The sequence below is a fragment of the Chiloscyllium plagiosum genome, chromosome 39 (genome assembly GCF_004010195.1).
Source record: "Chiloscyllium plagiosum isolate BGI_BamShark_2017 chromosome 39, ASM401019v2, whole genome shotgun sequence".
Lineage (NCBI taxonomy): Eukaryota > Metazoa > Chordata > Chondrichthyes > Orectolobiformes > Hemiscylliidae > Chiloscyllium > Chiloscyllium plagiosum.
Window position 1 is genome coordinate 20,056,166 of NC_057748.1, and position 17,632 is coordinate 20,073,797.

Here is a 17,632-nt window from a genome sequence, read left to right on the forward strand (position 1 = left end):
TCATGAGGTAGCACATCCACTTCTGCATCACATGGGCTCTGGTTCAAGTCCCACTCCACAACATCAGCACAAATACAAAAGTGGATGTGAATATTCCCCTTTATGCTATCTTATAAAGGGTTGTTATTACCATGCCAGCATTTATCCATTAAACAAAATCATGAAAGGATTCCCTGATCATTATCACATTGCTACCTATGGGAGATCCCAGCGTGGAAATTGGCTGCCAGGATTCCTACATGATAACTGCAAGTATATATCAATTAGACACAGCTCCTTGAAAGTGGAGTCGCAGATGGATAGAATAGTGAAGGCGGTTTTTGGTATGCTCTCCTTTATTGGTCAGAGTATTGGGTACAGGAGTTGGGGGTGGGGGGGGAGGAATTACTTGGAATTTTATAATTCCAAGTAATAATAAAACAATAAATTAAAACTTACGTCTCTCAATGTTCACACAGAATGGTGTCATCCAAATGCTCCTCTGCCTCTCCAGTCTTTCTTCTGCTGATTCTGCTGCTGTCTGGAATGTTTCCTCTGTAATTTATTCTGTTCTGAATACTGAATCCTGGTGTCAGGAAGATTATCCAAGAGTGCCAGGTACCTTTATGAATAGATGCTGCTTTTCCCTCCCCCCGAGAGCTGGAAATTTCATATCTCTTCAGATAGCAGTTGGGCCTCTCTCAATTTTCAAAAACCCCTTTTTAAATACCCCCATGACACATCAAATTCTTAGAATATATTTGCTGTCAGATTGTCAACACCATCAGTTTTAAATTCAATTGGCTTTGAATTGCTGAGAGCTTGGTTTAAATTAATTGGCTGAATCCAACTTGTTGCCAAAACATTAAAACAAGTCTGACGTTTTCCAATCATATAGCCACTTGTTACATGTTTCCATTTTAAAACTCTAATCTCCAGATGCTTGCAGACACTTTCACATCTAAGCTTTGAAAAGCACTCATCTCTTAAAAGGGACCATGCATTCTTCCCTATTATTTTTACAAACAAATTCTCGCTTCCTGCCTTCCACTTCATGAGCATTCTACACAACTTCATGACACTTTATACATCAAAAAGTACTTTTTTGGCTGCAGTGCACTTTGAGACAGCTGGTGGGAATGTAAAGACAAATCTTCCTTGATTTCTCTTTCTGATACAATGCTGTATACAAAATTTCATTTTTGCTTACAAAACAAGCCAATGCCCTTCAAAAGCAATCCATTACTCGTGGGGTACTCCCGATCCATGATGTAGCTTTGTATTTGTGCGAGTCCTTTTCTTAATGTGCAGGCCTTCCACTAGGCAGCAGTGTGCATCACTTACAAAAAAGATGCAAAAGACACCCTGAAAGTCTCGCTGAAATGTGGCAGAATTAATATTAATGACTGGGGAGAACTTGCTACCAATCACTTAAAACGGAAACATGCCCATCAAGCTGCTTTGAGACCAAGTACCTTAATGATGAGGCAATGCAGCAGCAGACGTACATGCTGCACTCAGGATCCCACAACATCTGGGGACGTCCTGCCCCAGCTGTCCAAAGATCTGCAGGATGGCAATCAGTCACATGAAGACCCAAGGAAGATACTTATAGCCCTGAGCAGATGTAATCTTCGAATTGAGGGACAGCTGATGGCGACCAGGATGAGATGCGCTGTCGTAACACACCAAAGTTCCTTTAACAGCAAATTCCAAAGCCACTATCACTACCAACTAGAAAACAAGTATCACAGGTGCATGGGACCACCACCTGCAAACTCCCCTCCAAGGCCACACACCCATCCTGATTTGGAATTATATTATCGTTCCTTTGCTGTTGTTGGGTCAATTGCTGGGACTACCTTCCTAACATCACTGAGGATACACATATATGACACAGGCTACAGCTGTACAAGAAGATACCTCATTACCACCTTCTCAACAGCAATCAGGAAAGGCCAACAAATGTTGGTCTAGCCAGCAAAGCCATACATTGTGAACATATTTTTAAAAATCACATGTTTCCTGCACGGTGCTCTATTTGAAGTAAATTGGATCTGCTACGACAAACATTTCTTCAATGCGACTCTGATTTAATGCGATCAAAGCATTTAGACCGTTATTTATATAATGAGAACTTTTATTACATATCTTGGCTGCAATGCGATTCCAGCTCCTCTAGTTTAGACAGTGCAGCTATTGCACGATTTTCTTATAATACGAGATCGCACAAGAACAGAACTATCGCGTTATATCAGAACCGGCTGCATTTCAATAGAGAACACAAAACAGCTTTACTTTAAAATGCTGTCAAAAAATATAACAATAAAACTGTTGGATTGCCGTAAAACCTACCTGTCTCAATAATTACGGAAGGAAACCTGCTCTTTTTAACCATTCTGTCAAAGACCAAACTGCCTTCAGTCAACATAGTTGACTCAATTGCTCTGTAAAGGTGCCCATGCGAGCTGTCTTGTCAAACCATTACAACAAAGTGATTTCAGAAGGCAGCTCATTAATATCTTCAGGCCGACTAGGAATGGGCAATATAAAGCAGTGTTGCTAGTGTCAGATGTGCCCTATGAATTAATTCTCTCTTTGAAGGCAACACATATCCTAATCTTAATAACTTCAAAGCAATAACTTTTTTGAAGCCTTGACTGTAAAGAATAATTTGAGAGTAAACTGTAAAATGTCTGAATAGTTATTTGGTTTGGGATTGTCCATTATAGGTATGTACGAATTGTTCTGATTTCAAAAGGAAGGATAAAAAGATGGATCTGGCAACATGTTCTCCAGTCCTAGATTTCCATTGTGTTATAATGATCTGATATAAAGATGAATTTTAGGCTTTAATTTCACTAGTTTTTTTTCTCCTGGGTAATTTTTTCCGATCCTATAACGGGTCTCGATTTCTCACTGTATTAGATTTTTGCAAGTCCTAGCCAACATTTAGGGCAAAATCATAAATCTGGACATTTGGCAGATTTCCAAGTGTATGATTCTTGGGATGAAAGGATTGGCCTTTGAGGTGTGATCGAGTAGGCTAGGTCTACATTTCTCAGAGTTTCAATGAATGAAACATTTCATATAACATTCTCAAAGGGCTTAGCGGGGAAATGCTGGGAAGATTGGAAACAAACAGTACGATCGCAAAATAACTTATTGGCCAATCTGCAATTTGCTCAACTAAAGGATTTAGAATCTGTGGAATTTTGTTTAATCACAGAGAGCTGTGGATACTCCATCTAGTGCTTTCAAGCATCCAGGAATAAGGCAGGAAAATGAGCGAAAGAAACAGATCGGTCAGAATCTGAGTGAAGGGCAGAAAAGGCCCCAAGGGCAGAATGGTTGACCTTTGCTCCTTATATTTCTATCACAAAGGAACCCTTTTGGATAAGATAAACAGTGGTCAGAAACACAGGAACAGAAAGCACTTGAGAAACTCAACAGGTCTGGCAGCTTCTGTGGAGTGAGGAGCAAAGTTATCTTTTCCAGTTCTATATATTCTTATTCAGAAGAGGGATTGTGGAAGAATGGCTTTGTGCATGGGAAATACTGTCCAACAAACTTGAGTTTTTGAGGTTAACAGACAGAAGAGCGGTAGATGTTGTCTACATGGACTTAGTAAAGTCGAAAAGTGTGGTGCTGAAAAAGCACAGCCAGTCAGGCAGCATGAGGAGCTGGAGAGTCAGCCTTTCGAGCATAAGCTTGACTCTCCTGCTCCTTGGATGCTGCTGACTGGCTGTGCTTTTCCAGCACCACTCTTTTCGACTCGGATCTCCAGCATCTGCAGTCCTCACTTTCTCCTAATGGACTCAGTAAATCCTTTGACAAGGTTCCACATGGTAGACTAATTAGTAAAATTAGATCATATGGGATTCATGGAAAGCTTGCCAATTGGATATAAAATTGGCTGGACAGTAGGGGAGAGGGTGGTGGTGTAGGTGATTTTCAGACTGGAGGTCTATGACCAGTGATGTTCCATAAGGATTGATGCTCTGTCCATTTCTGTTTGTCATTTATATAAACAATTTGGATGAGAATTTAGGAGAAAATTGGTGACGTGGTCAACAATGATGGTTATCTAAGATTACAAAGGAACCATGATCAATTGTGCCAACGGATTGAGGAGCGGCAAATGGAGTTTAATTTAGATAAATAGAAGATATTGCATTTTGGTAAAACAAACAAGGGCAGGACTTATACAGTTACTTGTAGGGCCCTGGGTAATGCTGTCGAACATAAGAGACTAAGGGTGCAGGTACATAGCTCTCTTAAGGTTGTCTCACAGGTAGACAGGGTGGTTAAGGAAGGCATTTAGTATGTTTGCCTTCAATGCTCAGTCTTGAAGTATTGGAGTTAAAACATCATGTTGGGGTTGTACAGGACAATGATGAGGCCACTTTTAAAGTATTGTGTCCAAACCTGGTTGCCCTGCTATAGGAAGATTATTATTAAATTGGAAAGGGTTCAGAAAAGATTCACCAGGCAGTTGCTGGGACTGCAGGGTTTGAATTATAGGGAGGGGATGGATAGGCTGGGACTTTTTTGACTTGAGTGGAAGAGGTTGAGAGGTGTCTTTATAGAGGTTTTATAAAATCATGAAGGGTATAGGTAAGCCGAATAGCAAAGATATTTTGCTAAAGTTGGTGGAGTGCAAAACAAGGCGGCATATTTTTAGGAGGAGTGGAGAAAGATTTAAAGGGGACCTGAGAGGCAACTTTTTCCACACAGAAGTATTTGTATGTGGAATGAACTATCAGAGGAAGTGGCAGATTCAAGTAAAATTACAACATTTAAAAGACATTTGGAGAGGTACATGAAAAGGAAAGTTTTAGAGGGATATGGGACAAACGCAGGCAAGTGGGACTAGCTTAATTTGGGAAACCTGGTTGGCATGGACGAGTTGGACCAAAGGGTCTGTCTCCATGCTGTATAACTCTATAGGAAGTATAGTGCACTCAAAACATTAACTGTTTTGCTCATCACAGCTGCTACCATAACTACTGAGTTTCTCCTGCATTTATCATAAAATCATGATGGTTTACAACACAGATACAAGACGCATTATGGCCCCATTATGTCTGTGCCAGTCATGAAGCATGCATCTATTCTAATCCCGTTTTACAGCACTTGGCCGATAAGACTTGAATACTATAATCTTTCCATTTTTATTTCAAAACTCCAGCATCCACATAATTTGACTTTTATGATGATAACAGGAGAGTCACATGAATGAAGCAACAAGGCCAGAAGAGGACATATGGAGCAAAGGACCTCTCTCTGCGCTGTACATTCAATATATTAACGGCCTCATATTTCCAACAGGCACAACTAAATAGTGGTAGGATAAAACAAACAATACTGCCCTGAGGACTAGTCAGCACAGATCAAAATTGGTATGCAAGGATCAAGTTTTTAACTGAGAAACTGGCTAAGATTTTGGGAATTTAGAAAATGTAATCTATTTCAATAGATCTTAAATAGACAACAAAATATGACTCAATATTTAAATATTGAGAGTATTAAACATTGCTTAAAAGGCACATGAAGTCAAAGATTTTTGTCAAGCCCTATTAGTGTTGAAACACAAGAAAACTAACTTTAGAAAGGAAACAATATTTGATACAGCAGGATAAAGGATGCCGACTGGTTGGTCTATAGTTGGCACGGAGTTGCAACAGGAACTGCTGTCTATCTTAGTAAAGTGATGAAATTCAAACTATTATTTAATGAAGATTAATTTAAATTTCTGATGAAAAGTTTCAACTTTTAATTTTTTTGCCAATGCTTAAGTCCTGTAATTAAGTCCAAGCTATTATTTTTAATCTACAATTTAAAGATGGAGAAAGAGACACTGGAAAAAGTTGCAAAAATTATTTACAAGAATATCAGAACTGAGAGGTTATGTTAAATAGATTGGGAAGGTTTCCTGCAGAGGAGATGAAAGCAGGATGAGCTGAGAGGTCTTGAGATTATGAAAAGAATCAAAATGCTATATGTGGATAAGATGGTTCCTGATACAAGGGAATCCAATACCAAGCAGGTCACAAAAAAAAATTAAGAATGCTACCAAGCATTCTTCGTTAATAGAGTACATAGAATGTGGAAATAGAATTTATTAACCATTTTACAACCCATCAAGCCAAAGCAGAAGCAAGTCATCCTCACTGAATAACAGGAGTGTGTGGGACTTGGCTCAAAGGACTGGTGGAGGGAAATGATGAATGATAAACATCCTAGAGAAAAGAAGACAGACATGATGTGGTGAGACGAAGAGGAATGGGTAGAGGTTAATAAAGACAAATATTTCAGGCCAGCTTATTTAAAATGACTTGACTGTGCTGAAAGCTCTCAGTAATACTCTGATATAAATTACTGGAGAAACTCAGGTGTGAACCGAAGAAGAATCACTTGACTCGAAATGTTAACTTTCTTCCTCTCCACAAGTGCTGCCAGACCTGCTGAGTCTCACCAGCAATTTCTGTTTTTGTTTCAGATTTCCAGCATCCACAGTTGAGAGACTTATTTTATCTGTTTAATTAAATTACATCACGATTGTGACTAACAGTTTACCCAATACAGATCTACATTAAACTCTTAATAAAATTACTTCTCAATGATAGTCTCCTATCTCTCCCTTATCCATGGATTAATTTCAGATTTCAAAGTAGAATGTAATTCGGAAAACAAACTATATTTCAAAAAATGAATGAAATTTAAAATAACGTACTGCATATAGAATAAATATTAACATTATAAGAGTTAAATTTCACGTTGCTATATTTGACTTTAGCATTGCTCAGAGGTTGTCACCTCTCCCTAGACAGCCCTGCCTTCCCGCCCTTTCTCTTAACCTTTGCGCCCAGCGCCCCCTCACCCTCCGACGCTCATCTGCCCGAATCCTCCCGTCAGCGGACGCCCCACCGACAGCGCTCTCCCCCGGTCACAGTATCCAGGAAACGCCGACGCTTTGTCCAACGAGGTAGGCCGCCCGCTGCTTCCCGGCGAAGCTGAGCCGTTTGTTCTGGGTTTTATTGTTTTTAACGGTTCGGGAGACGCCCGCGGATCCGTGCTGTCTAAGGCCGAGGCTGAGGCTCTCACCGTAAACCCACCGACTGGGGCCGACATTCCTCGCCGAGGGCCGCCATCTTGGGCGGACAGAAGCGGAGAAGCTGTGGGCAGGCGGAGATAAGCGAGCACAGAGCGCATCGATCCATGTCTCCCGCCTCTCCGGGGGCTGGGGGGGGGGGGGAGAGTCACTCACAATGTCACCCCAAAGCTTTCTACAACTTAATAATTCTGAAAGTAGGCATGAGATAAGCAATTGGAAAAGCCACAAGACTGCATGGATCTCGTTTTCTTAGGCATGAATCATACATTTTCCACAAAAATACAGCCCCAATTTCTAGATTTTACCATTATGCATTCTTTTGTCATATTCATCTCTTCCAACAGTTTAGCTTCCCATCTGAATGTCACACTTGCAGCATCACTACTACATTATTATTATCATGGCATGAGTATGAAAAATACTTCGCCCTTGGCAAGTTCATCACATTAAATAGCTATGTAAATATAAAGTTAAAAATCACACAACACCAGGTTATAGTCCAACAGGTTTAATTGGAAGCACACTAGCTTTCAAAGCGACGCTCCTTCATTCAATCACCTGATGAAGGAGCGTCGCTCCGAAAGCTAGTGCTTCCAATTAAACCTGTTGGACTATAACCTGGTGTTGTGTGATTTTTAACTTTGTTCACCCCAGTCCAACACTGGCATCTCCAAATCAAATGTAAATATAAGTCGTTGGCTTATCTTGACTAGTATTGTTCTAACATGGATTGTAAAAATGAATACAATCTGGACAAGACTCTAAATCAAAGTGAAAAAGGTCCCTGGCAGGATCTGGATCCTGAACAGTTAAGATCCTCGTATTTCACAAATGAAATGTTCTCAAATACGAATTGTTACCCTCAGCAATGCAAGGCACAGTTTTGTTTTCCAACATATATATAGTACACCATCTGGACAAAGTAATTCCTCATCAGCTAACACAAGTAACATTTTTTTAAAAATACCCAAGATGTGTATTTTTCTGACTCCAAATAAACGCAAATAATAGCTGTAATTACATCGTATTTCCTACAGGAGGCAGAAGGTTAATGTAAAAGTTACGGAGTTTCAACATAGACATTTTCTTTTCCTTTTTTTGCCCTAAAAAAAACTGACGGTAATAATTTTGGAAATATAAGTTCTCCGACGAAATCAGAATACAGATTCCAAACTTTCTATGAATCCAATCGTAAAGATGGATACATTTCCATTAAACATTTCAAATTAAAAAAATCAAAGGTGAAATTGTATGTATTTTACTTTCAAAAAACTTTGAAATTAAATACATATATCAAACTTCTTTAAAAAGGAGCAAATATACTTAATAAGTTGATCTATGAAGGTAAGTGAAGAAAAGAAAATCAACACACCCCAGATGGGACTCGAACCCACAATCCCTGGCTTAGGAGGCCAGTGCCTTATCCATTAGGCCACTGGGGCTTCTCAAGCAGAGTTGAAATTGTCGGTTTTAAATAGTGCAGCTCGGCTTAATTATAATGTGGTCTTCTGCGAGTGTTTTATATCCTGATTGCTTTTCTCCCATTTCATCTCGTGCCAAATTGGCAGCTCCTTTACGAATTGACGTCGCCTCCCGTTTGCCCCCAAAATGGACAGCCGAGAAATCAGCCAAACTCCAACTTTGCAGAGTGAGACTTTGAGGAAAATGTAGCAGACAAGGGGGTTTTTTTTTTAAAAAAAAAAGGGGGTTCGGTGTCATTTTGGGGAGCATCAAAAAAAAATATTTGCAGTTAGTGAGGACGGAGTAAAACTGCAATGAGAGCAAACCAGCAGAATCGGAGCGAGCATTCAGCCCATTGCTGTCTCTTTCATTCAAGTTCACCCAAACCCTGCGATTTTCCTATTGAACACTATCTACCGTCAACCCAACGCAGACACAGGGACATGAGAAGCACAGTCAGCGTGGATTGAAGATGAAGTTGACAGAGGACTTAAGGTCAGCAATGAAGACCAGGCTTTAAAAACCAGACACCCCAGATGGGACTCGAACCCACAATCCCTGGCTTAGGAGGCCAGTGCCTTATCCATTAGGCCACTGGGGCCCCAACGACTATGGTCAAAGGACAAAGCAACTTCTGATGTGGTTGTGGCAAGCCAAATCAAACACAATAAGTTGTATTTTGTCAAAATTGCCAGCTGAACCACATGCACATATGATATTCATGATAAAGCCAATGGAAATTATTTGAAGATTGGTCTACCAAGGTTTTAAATCATGGGGCTATAGTTATGCATCTGGATTACTTGCCTTCGTTTGTTGAGGTAAAAACTGAAAGATCTACAGATGCTGTAAACCAGAAACACAAGCAGAAATTGCTAGAAAAGCTCAACAGACTGGCAGCATCTGTGGAGAGAAATCAGAGTTAACATTTCAGGTCCAATGACCCTCCCTCAGAACTTGGGGTTCTGAAAAAGGGTCACTGGACCTGACTCGGATTTCTCTCCACAGATGCTGACAGACATGTTGAGTTTTTCGAGCAATTTGTGTTTGTGTTTATTAGTCAAGGAATTGAATACAATTACAGAGAGGTTACAATGGAGCTGCATAAGATGTTAGGCCACAGATGGATTACTTGGAGAACCCAGTTTGCAGTTAGGACAATAGGTGGGAGGCAACTGCTGAGGATAACACAAAGAATTTACAGGGGAGGTGGACAGATTAAGTGAATGGGCAAAACTTTGGCAGGTGGTATATAATGTGGGAAAATGTGAGATTATGCATTTTGGCAGGAAGATTAGAACAATTGGACGTTATTTAAATAGAGACCATCTGAAGAAAATTACAGCACAGAGGAATTTGGGAGTCCTCCCACATAAATCACAAAAATGTAATAAACAAGTTGAATTGGTAATGGGGAACATAAATTGCCTGTTTTTCAAAGACAATAACAGAAGTTGCTGGAGAAACTCAGCAAACCTGGCAGCATCTGTGGGAAGAAAGCAGAATTAATGCTTCAAGTCCAGTGACTCTGTTACAGAACTGTTAGTAGCTAGGGAACTTTGTATTTATGATGAAGCCAAAGTGAGGGCAGGGGAGGCAGTGAGAAGATAGGTGGAGACAAAGTGGAGAGAGAGAGGGATGAAAGTGATAGGTAATGGATAGCAGGCCAAGACAGAAGAAAAGATGAATAAGAGATAATAAGAGATGAGTGAGAAAATGCTGGAAACAAAAATTGCTGGAAATCACAGCAGGTCAGGCAGCATCTGTGGAGAGAGCAAACTAATGTTTTGAGGCTAGATTGCTTTTCATCAGACTCTTCATAACTGTCACGTAGACCTGAAAAATTAATTATTCTCTCTCCACGGATGCTGCCTGACCTGCTGTGATTTCACACATTTTTTGTTTTCAATACAGATTCCAGCAGCTGAATAATTTGTTCTGAGAAAATAGGCTAGCTGTGCTGAATGTAACCCATTTAATTTGAAAATGGGCCCTAGGAGTATGTGGAAATGGGTGACTGTGACTAATTTTGTGGGATGGGCAAAAAACATGAAAGGAATGGAATCAGGTTCTAAAATTATTGAACTTGATGTTGAGCCCTCGAGGCTGCAAGATCCTCAAGTGGAAAATGAGATGTTGTTCTTCGAACTTGTGCTGAGCTTCACTGGAACACTGCAGCAGGCCTGTGACAGAAATGTTGGCGTGGGAACATGGTGGTGTGTTGAAGTAGCAGGCAACTGAAAGCTCAGAGTCGTCGTTGCAGACAGACCATAGGTGCTCTGCAAAGTGGAATATAACAATAGGGAAGTCTAGTTAAAACTATACCATATATTTGAGAGTGTGGTGCTGGAAAAGCACAGCAAGTCAGGCAGTATCTGAGGAGCAGGAGAATTGATGTTTCAGGCATAAGCCCTTTATCAGGACTTCCTGATGAAGGGCATGTTATGACACAGGATAAACTCGCCTGCTTAATTTAAAATCAGCAACACAGAAAAGATTTATCCTATGCAGTAACTTGTTAAGAAATCGAGTGGCCAAGAACTATGTAAAGAAAAATTAACAACTTTATTTCTGAAAGTATAACAAAGAATAATTAACTAACCACTATTTGCAATTTATTTCTCTAACCAATCCTTTACCTTCCCTTCTATAATACTAGTTTGATAAAACTCCCAGTTAAGATTTACAAAACAACACTTCTTATCTCAAAACCAGGCAGCTTTGGGTTCTTGTCTTCGGATCTTCCTGTGTCTTCTTTTCTCCTTGTTAGGAATTTCTGCGTCACAGGTTACTGCTCGAAAAGGTACTTGTAAGAGAGATTTTTTTTCAAGCAGTCTGTTACATGCTAGGACTTGGCAGTTCTCCTCTCAAGTGTTCAATTTTACCCGGTCTTATACCCCCAAAGCATCGGATTGTGTCATTGACTTTTAAGATTGTCAATATACTCAATTCAAACGGGATTGGAGTTTGATATTTTTCAGGGTATATTAAAACTGAATGGCTGAATTCGAATTTGTTTTTTTCGTCTCCAGGCAACAAGCTAATCAAGTTGTTCAACCAAATGTTACATATATTGTTGCCTTATTGAGAACACTTGGTGCTGTATCCGGTAGTTCTGCTGCTTTTAACTCTCTTAAAGGTACACCCACATCTTCATAATAGGCATATGCTTGAAACGTCAATTCTCCTGCTCTTCGGCTGCTGCCTGACCTGCTGTGCTTTTCCAGCACCACACTCTCAACTCTGATCTCCAGCATCTGCAGTCCTCGCTTTCTCCTATACAATATACCAGTCAGACTACGGCTGTAGTACTATGAATAATTTTGGGCCCTTTATCCAAGGAAACATATACTGGCATTGGAGTCGGTCCAGAGAAGGTTTGCTATGCTGATCTGAGATTTGGAAAGACTGTTTTCTAAGAAGAGTTGAGTAGGTTGGACCTGTACTCATTGGAGTTTAAAAGAATGGAAAGCAACCTTATTCAAATATATGAGAGTCTGAAGGAACTTGCAGGGTACTTACAGAAAGATTCTTTCCCTTGGCGGTAGAATCGAGTACTAGAAGGCATAATCACAAAATAAGAGGTCACATTTTTAATACAGGGATGAAAAGGAATTTATTCTCTCAGAGGGCAATGAATTAGTGGAATTCTTTACCTCAGAATGTTGAGGCTGGTTCATTAAACATATTAAAAGCTGAGGTAGACAGATTTTTAATCAGGAAGGGAATCAAAGGTATGGGGAAAGACAGGAAAGTGCAGGATCATCAGACCAGCTGTCTTCACATTAAAAGGTGGTACAGGCTCAATGAACTGAATGATCTGCTTCTGTTCCTCCATCTTATGATCATAAGGTGTAATGTGAGCAGTTAGGCTACAACAGGAGAACTGTGTTGGGTCCTGGTATCCACATTATAAACAGGATGTGATTCCACTCGAGAGGGTGCAGAGGACATTCATTAGAATGTGGCCTGGGTTGGAGCATTTGATTTGTGCAGACAGACTAGATAGTCTGGGATTGTTACCTTTAGAACAGAGGAAGCTGGGGTGGGACCTGATTGAAGTATACACAATTATGATGGCATCGATAAGGTAGATAGGAATAAACCTTTATCCTTAGTAATATGGTCAATAATCAGGAGACATGGATTTAAGGCAAGGGGCAAAAGGTTTAGTGGGAATTTCAGGAGGAATCTTTTCAACCAGAGTATAGCAAGTATTTGGAATTCACTGCCTGAAAGGATGGTAGAGAGGGAAACTATCACAACATTGAAGAAGTATCTAGATGAACCAAAGCATACAAGGCTATGGGCCAAGTGCTGGAAAATGGGCCTAGAGTAGATAGGTGCTCAATGATCTGTGCAGACACAATGGGCCAAAAGGCCTCTTTCCATCTATAAAAATCTTTGATGCTATGACTCTCTTGTGGCAACATTTCTCCCTGCAGAATTTTCCTTAGGAAGGAAGAATGCTGATCGACTGGAAGTGAATGGTCTTTGTAATCTGACTGCATACCCATCTCATTCTAACATTGTCACTTGGCCTTTGCAACTTGCTTCAGTCAGTTCCCGCTTGCTGAACTATAGGTTCCAGGTTTGCTATTCATTTTGTCCAATAAATAATCTTGGTCAACTCCACCACAGTGGGAGAAGGTGCCTGCGGTTCTTTTGTACAGCCCCTTTGGCAGTAAGGATGGTGAACAATTTCCATTGGTTCATATCTCCATGGACATGCATAGCTTTTCTGTTTCATCGTAGAATCATAGAGTCATATAGTTGAGAAATAGACCCTTCGGCCCAATCAGTCCATGCTGAATATAATCCCAAACTAAGCTGGTCCTACTTGCCTGCTCCTGGCACATATCCCTCCAAACCTTTCCTATTCATGTAGTTATCTGAGTATCTGATAAACATTCTAACTGTATCTGCATCTACCACTTCCTCAGGAAGTTCATTCCACAGTTCAAACCACTCTTTCTCAAAAGTCTGCCCTTTATAGCCATAGAAGACTTCTGCACTACCTGCCAACCTCTCTTACCTTTCCTGGAGTTGACCCATCTATGTGACTGTATCTGCAAATTTTCTCCCTTTCTATAACTGCCATCCACCACATCCCCTTGTTCTTGTAAATTCCTCATTGCCTCTAACTGTCTCTTCAACCTATCCATTCGATCTGATAGAATTTGCAATCAATGGCATTTATTGCAGATATAATCCTCAGTAACCAGTAAACTCTCCCTAAACTCTCACATCCGATAATAAGAGCATATCACTCTACTAAAGGCCATTTTTCCTTCTTTCAATCTACAGACCCAGAAAATAGCACTGTCTTATTCCTTTACAAAACACTGCTCCAGGCTAACTTAATACTTATGGCTTAAATTTTTAAGTTTAATCAAGAAACGTATCTCAATAAAACAAATGATCAAGAAATAACCTGCTGTACTCACGACTGCAGACTTACTGTAAGGCCAAACTTAATAATATTCACTTATCTATTTAAAGTTTGTGCGAAGATTTGTAGCTCGGGTGCTCGTTGTTGTGGTTCTGTTCGACGAGCTGGAAGTTTTTGTTGCAAACGTTTCGTCCCCTGGCTAGGCGACATCATCAGTGCTTGGGAGCCTCCTGCGAAGCGCTTCTTTGATGTTTCCTCTGGTGTTTATAGTGGTCTGTCCCTGCCGCTTCCGGTTGTCAGTTTCAGCTGTCCGCTGTAGTGGTTGGTATATTGGGTCCAGGTCGATGTGTTTGTTGATGGAGTTTGTGGATGAATGCCATGCCTCTAGGAATTCCCTGGCTGTTCTCTGTCTGGCTTGCCCTATGATAGTAGTGTTGTCCCAGTCGAATTCATGTTGCTAGCTGGCAATCAGTTCCGAGATGCTCCTGATGTATGGTAGTGTGGCTAGTCCTTTTGGTTGTGGTATGTCCTCGTTCCGTGGTCTTTCTCTTAGGCATCTGCTGATGAAGTTGCGCGGGTATCCGTTTTTGGCGAATACCTTGTATAGGTGTTCCTCTTCTTCTTTTTGCAGTTCTGGTGTACTGCAGTGTGTTGTGGCCCTTTTGAATAGTGTCCTGATGCAGCTTCGTTTGTGTGTGAATGGTAGCCACACTACCATACATCAGGAGCATCTCAGAACTGACAGCCAGACTACTGCGACCCCTAGGACTCATAACGGCACACAAACCGTCCTAGAGGCATGGCATTCATCCACAAACTCCATCAACAAACACATCGACCTGGACCCAATATACCAACCACTACAGCGGACAGCTGAAACTGACAACCGGAAGCGGCAGGGACAGACCACTATAAACACTGGAGGAAACATCAAAGAAGCGCTTCGCAGGAGGCTCCCAAGCACTGATGATGTCGCCTAGCCAGGAGATGAAACGTTTGCAACAAAAACTTCCAGCTCGGCGAACAGAACCACAACAACTTATCTATTTCTGTGCTGTGACCTCTCCCAAACAGGTTCCTTCAAGATCAGTTGTGAATTTTGCTGTTTGTTAATTTTCTCAGATGCACTTCATGTCCAGCAATACATGAATTCAAACAGCAAAGGAAGTAACTGTACAGGTTCACTGCTGTATCAGCAGTGTGGGTTTCTCTCTCTCTCTCTCCCTCTCTCTCTCTCTCTCTCTCTCTCTCCTGCACTGACTTCACCATGTGTTTCCTTTGTCTGTTCCTGTCCCTTTTAAAAGTGCTGTTGTTTTGACTTTTTTTTCTCTAAAGTTCCCAGATCGTCTCAACGCCTTCTATGCCCGCTTTGAACAGAATTTCGGCAGAGAGGTAATACCTGTTCCAACAAGTCCTGACGAACGTATCCCAACAGTCACTGCATCAGACGTCGGATCAGTTTTCCTTCGTGTGAATCCAAGGAAAACGATGGGACCAGTTGGAGTACCAGGCCGTGCATCCAGATCAATTGGCAGAGGTCTTCAGCCTCTCCCTGCAGCAGGCCACTGTCCCTGCCTGTTTCAAGAGGGCCAACATTATCCTTGTTCATGCAGCATGTGTCAATGGCTACTGCTCAGAGGCCCTAACTTTGATGGTCATGAAGTGCTTTGAAAGGCTGGTCACGACATTAATCAACTCCAGCCTCTTCACTGCTCTTGACCCACTCCAAGTTGCCTGTTGGACCAACAGATCCACACCAGATGCCATATTTCTTGCCCTTCACTCCTCCTTAGAACATCTTGACACCAAGAACAGCTATGTAAGATTCCTACTCATTGACTACAGTTCAGTCTTCAACACTGCTATCCCCTTGAGACAGATTACTAAACTTAGTGATCTCGGACTGAGCCTCACTCTCTGCAACTGGATCCTCAGTTTCGTGACCCACAGGCCACAATCAGAAAATGTGGGGGCAATATTTCATCCTCGCTAACGCTCAACATTGGAGCCCCCCGGGGGTGCATAATCAGCCCCCTACTGTACGCACTGTATACCCATGACTGCGTCGCCAATTACCAGACGAATGCCATTTACAAGTTCACTGATGACACCACCATAGTCGGTTGAATCTCAGATGACGACGAAACAGACTACAGACGGGAGGTGGAAGACCTGGAAAAATGGGGCACTGAGAACAACCTAGCTCTCAATGCCAGCAAAACCAAGGAACTCATTACTGACTTTCGGTGGGATGTTACTCATGCCCCCCGACACATTAACAGCACAGAGATGGAACAAGTGGAGAGTGTCAAGCTCCTGAGAGTGGTCATCCACAATAAGCTTTCTTACACTGTTCATGTGGATGCACTGGTGACAAAGGAGCAACAACGTGTCTTCTTCCTCAGACAGCTGAGGAAATTTGGCATGACAGCAAATACCCTTGCCAACTTTTATAGGTGTGCCATCGACAGCATTCTGTCTGGATGTATCACTACCTGGTATGGGTACTGTACCATTCAAGATCGGAGACGGTTACAGAGAGTGGTGAACTCGGCCCGGACAGTCACAAAGGCCAACCTCCCATCTATAGAATCCATCTACCAGGCCCGCTGTCAAAGAAAGACCGCCAGCATTCTCAAAGACCCATCCCACCCTGGCAATGTTTTTCTACAACCTCTACCATCAGGGAGAAGGTACAGAAGCCTGAACACATGTACCACCTGGTTTTGAAACACTTTCTACCGTACTGTTGTTAGAATACTGAATGGACTCATAAACCTCTTAACCATCACATGAAACTGTGTTTTTGTTTTTGCTGCTGTTTACCTATTGTTTACTAGCTATGCTAATAAAACTCTGTGATCTGCCTGTATTGCTCGCAAGATGAAGCTTTTCACTGTGTCTTGGTACACATGACAACAAATTCAATTCAAGTTCCAAAACAATCCAACAACATATAAAACAATTATTGCAGCTCCTAGAATTCGAGGACATCACCTGCAACACCTGAAATACCTTAAAAAAGGAGCAGACTGTTACAGCCAGAAATCTTTCCCATTCTCCATCTTTGATGGCTATCCCCATTTCAGTTGAAACTTTATTGCTGGAACAGCACAGCAGGTCAGGCAGCATCCAGGCCTGACCTGCTGTGCTGTTCCAGCAATAAAGTTTCAACTTTGATCTCCAGCATCTGCAGACCTCACTTTATTCCCATTTCAAACAAGTATGCTGTTTTGGAAAGTATAGGGGGTGATGGATTCTCGGGGGAATGTAACACGAACAGCCAAGTTCCTGGTATAGAGACTGGCTCTAATGCAATGAGGGGTATGTCGGGTTCCAAGAGCTCAATTGTGTTTGGGGACTCTCGAGTCCAAGGCACAGACAGATATTTCTATGGCCAGCATGAAAAAGCAGACATGGAAGATATAGAATGTCAGGAAATAGATGGTGATACCTTGAAAATGTCCATATTACAGAGGAGGAAGTGCTGGATATCTTGAAACACATAAAAGTGGATAAATCCCGAGGAGATGGGCCAATGGGCTGAGAAGTGGCAGATGGAGTTTAATTCAGATAAATGCGAGGTGCTGCATTTTGGGAAAGCAAATCTTAGCAGGACTTATACACTTAATGGTAAGGTCCTAGGGAATGTTGCTGAACAAAGAGACCTTGGAGTGCAGGTT

General features: G+C 41.5%; 1 protein-coding gene and 2 non-coding genes across 5 annotated transcripts in view; all 3 read right to left on the bottom strand.

The window, feature by feature from the left end:
• The window catches only part of hmgxb4a (HMG box domain containing 4a), a 46,917-nt gene extending 39,726 nt beyond the window's left edge, over window positions 1-7,191 (bottom strand). The window contains exon 1 of one of the 3 annotated variants that reach the window (XM_043679940.1): window positions 7,087-7,191. The gene's annotated coding sequence lies outside the window, so the exon portion shown is untranslated. Of the gene's footprint in view, window positions 1-6,862; window positions 6,963-7,086 lie in introns of those variants that run through there. The other 2 variants (XM_043679942.1, XM_043679943.1) reach the window with 2 other exon arrangements.
• Window positions 7,192-8,465: 1,274 nt separating this feature from the next.
• Window positions 8,466-8,538, bottom strand: trnar-ccu. Its single transcript has one exon. It is a non-coding gene; the product is annotated as a tRNA-Arg (tRNA).
• A 547-nt stretch (window positions 8,539-9,085) lies between these two features.
• Window positions 9,086-9,158, bottom strand: trnar-ccu. Its single transcript has one exon. It is a non-coding gene; the product is annotated as a tRNA-Arg (tRNA).
• Between the last annotated feature and the right edge of the window lie 8,474 nt (window positions 9,159-17,632).